At 44.6% G+C, this 3,232-nt stretch overlaps 1 pseudogene; it reads left to right on the top strand.

Moving 5' to 3' along the window:
* Positions 1–293: 293 nt before the first annotated feature.
* On the top strand, positions 294–1,390 carry LOC133752533 (casein kinase I-like; annotated as a pseudogene).
* The last annotated feature ends 1,842 nt before the right edge of the window (positions 1,391–3,232 follow it).

Genomic DNA, 3,232 nt, shown 5'->3' with positions numbered 1-3,232 from the left:
CGGCCGGAAAGCAAGGCAGCGGAAGCGCCCGGGGAAGAAGTGGGCCTGCCGGCCAACCACGAAGTGGGCCAGCGGGCCAGCCGCAGAACCACCTCGCGGAATCGGCGCGTACTGGTGAACAGGGGCCCGAGTGGCGGTGAACGTGTCCCCGCGGTTCGAGGCCGGGCCCGGAAACGTCCTCGGAGGCCTCCGGCGTCTGCTTCCCGCTGCCACCCGTGTGGCTGTGCCCCGTGGGCGAGCCGTCGAGGCCTGCGTCGCGCCCTCGGCACGCAGCCTCCATCTTGGGTGTCAGGATGGCGAGCACCAGCGGCGCCAGGGCCAGATTCCTTGTGGCAGAGAAATACGAGCTGCTAAGGAAGATAGGGTCTGGTGGCTTCGGGGACATTTTTCTGGCTGTTAACATCACCGACGGCAAGCAGTTGGCCGTGAAGCTGGAATCGCAGCACGCCGCGAGCCCCACACTGCAGGAAGAGCACCGACTCTATAAGATTCTCCAGGGTGGGGTTGGCATCCCCCGCATCCAGTGGTATGGGCAGGAGAAAGACTACAATGTGCTAGTCATGGATCTCCTGGGACCTAGCCTCGAAGACCTCTTCAATTTGTGTTCCAGGAGGTTCACGCTGAAAACTGTACTGATGTTGGCCGACCAGATGATCACGAGGCTAGAGTACGTGCATGCGAAGGACTTCATACACGGAGACGTTAAGCCCCATAACTTTCTAATGGGCACTGAGGGTTCCTGTAAGAAGTGCTTGGACTCTCCAGTGCGGAGGAGGAAGAGAGGCAGAGCTGCGAGTACCTCTCAGGACCCCTCCTTCTCGGTACAGGACCAGGTGTTCCTGATTGATTTTGGTTTGGCCAAAGCGTACCGGGACAACAGGACAAAGAAACACATAGCGTGCGGCGAGGCTAAAGTCTTCATTGGCACCGCTCAGTATGCTAGCATCAATGCACATCTCCGTATGGAGCAGAGTCGCCGGGATGACATGGAGTCCTTAGGCTATGTCTTGATGTATTTTAATAGAGGCAGCCTGCCCTGGCAACGAGTAAGGGCTGCAACGGTGAAGCAAACTTTTGAGAAAATCCGTGAGAAGAAGATGTCCACGCCTGTTGAAGTGTTATGCAAGGGGTTCCCTGAAGAGTTTGCCACATACTTGAAGTATTGTCGTGGCCTGAAGTTTGAGGAGGCCCCGGATTACACGTATCTGAGGCAGCTCTTCCGCAACCTTTTCGGGACCCTGAACTACCAATATGACTATGCGTTTGATTGGACAGTGTTAAAGCAGAAAACCACAGCGCAGGCGGCATCTTCCAGCGTCAGGGCAAGCAGATCCAGAGCCCCAAAGGCAAGGAAACTGAGGAAACCAAGAGCAACTTAAAAGGTTTGTAAGCGTGAAAGTGTGGAACAGAAGCAGGCGATAGGAGACGATAGGAGTGGCAATGTTTCTCCCCAAATCTAGAATTTTTCCTTCCTATGTATACTAGTCAGTGCTGTCAAGAACTTGTTGTGAACTTAATTTCATTTGTGATTCTGTTTGTGTCATGTGTTTTAGCCACAAAATTGGAGGATTAACTGAGACAGTGAAACATGGTGTCTTGCTTTCTATTGCATTTTTCTTTATTATTATTATTATTATTATTATTATTATTTGAGAGGCAGAGTGGACAGTGAGAGAGACAGAGAGAAAGGTCTTCCTTTACTGTTGGTTCACTCCCCAATGGCCGCTGCATCGTGCTGATCCGAAGCCAGGAGCCAGGTGCTTCTCCTGGTCTCCCATGCAGGAGCAGGGCCCAAGCACTTGGGCCATCCTCCACTGCACTCCTGGGCCACAGCAGAGAGCTGGCCTGGAAGAGGAGCAACCGGAACAGAATCCGGAGCCCCTACCGGGACTAGAACCCGGGGTGCTGGTGCCGCAGGCAAAGGATTAGCCTATTGAGCCACGGTGCCGGCCCGCATTTATTTTTTTCAAGTGAAAAAGTTAACTAAATGTTTGACAGACACAAATTTGTGGAGAAATTTTGTGTAGGTCATATTTTTGTTAAGATCTTTTGTTGTGCAGTACACTGCTTTAAAGAGTATTTCAGAAGAGTGGCATGTATAGTAGTCAGTCACAATTGTAATTTTGCAAATTCTCACAACTGTGGATTATTAGGGCTTTTTCCACCTTTGGGGTTGCTAGTTATTCTCTTAAAACTTTCTTAAAATGGTTAGCATGTTGTTTGCAAGGTTGTTAATATGGTAGCAACCAGATTCCAATGTTTGAGGATATGAAAACTCTCCCTGCGCACTGGAAATAACAGCTTCTATTATTAATTGATTGTTGTTTGTAGCCCTTGCCTGTATTACTGCTGAATTAGAATCTTTTTAATTGTTTATATCTTTATTTAGTGGAGCATTAAGCCCTTGACTATAATGTTAATTAAAAGTATGTTACCTCAAAAATTATAAAGAAGGAAAGGAGGAGGGAGAGAAGGGTGGGATGGAGGAAGGAAATATTATATTCTTAGAATTGTATATATGAACTATATTAAATCTGTTCTCTTTGTTAATAGTAACAAAAATATCAGAAAAACTTAGTGACTACTAGATAGCACTTAGGAGTCTGCATTAACTCTATAATGTTCTTGGTATTTAAATAAAGCTTATTTGCCATAGAACTTAAGTTGATATGTTACAATTGGACAGTTATGTATGTTGCTTAAATAAATGTAATCACCATAAACATCTAATAATAACAATTCATAATTTAGTCAGGCTTCTTTAATGTAATTAGCTTTGGGAATAAAAATGCAAATAGAAACACAATAAATATGCTAATTTCCTCACTTTCTTCCCCCTTGTAGACATCAGAGAATGGTTGATCTTTATCCATGGCTTAAAAATTCATATCATATTGAATTGATGTTTCCCATAAACTTTTTGTTCATTTCTACAATACAAAATGTAAGAATGCTGTTTCAAGGTTAATCTTTAAACAATGGGAGAAAAACATCAATTTTTCATCCCTGAAATTAATTAAACATAAAGTATTATGAGAAAATATTGACTAAGTCTCTATTGATGCTATAAAAATCTGGGCAGCTAGTAATGATTCTTGATATTACCCAGTGTGAATGGAATCCCCTTGCTTTGTATTAGTTCAGACTTCTTTTTTGAAAATAAGCTAACATTACTGTAATAATCATGAAAAACATCATGAAAAACCAAGTATGTATTCAAGAATAAATTACT

The sequence above is a fragment of the Lepus europaeus genome, chromosome X (assembly GCF_033115175.1).
Source record: "Lepus europaeus isolate LE1 chromosome X, mLepTim1.pri, whole genome shotgun sequence".
Classification (NCBI taxonomy): Eukaryota; Metazoa; Chordata; class Mammalia; order Lagomorpha; family Leporidae; genus Lepus; species Lepus europaeus.
The sequence above is the reverse complement of the archived record's forward strand: the minus strand, read 5'-3'. Positions and strand labels throughout refer to the sequence as shown.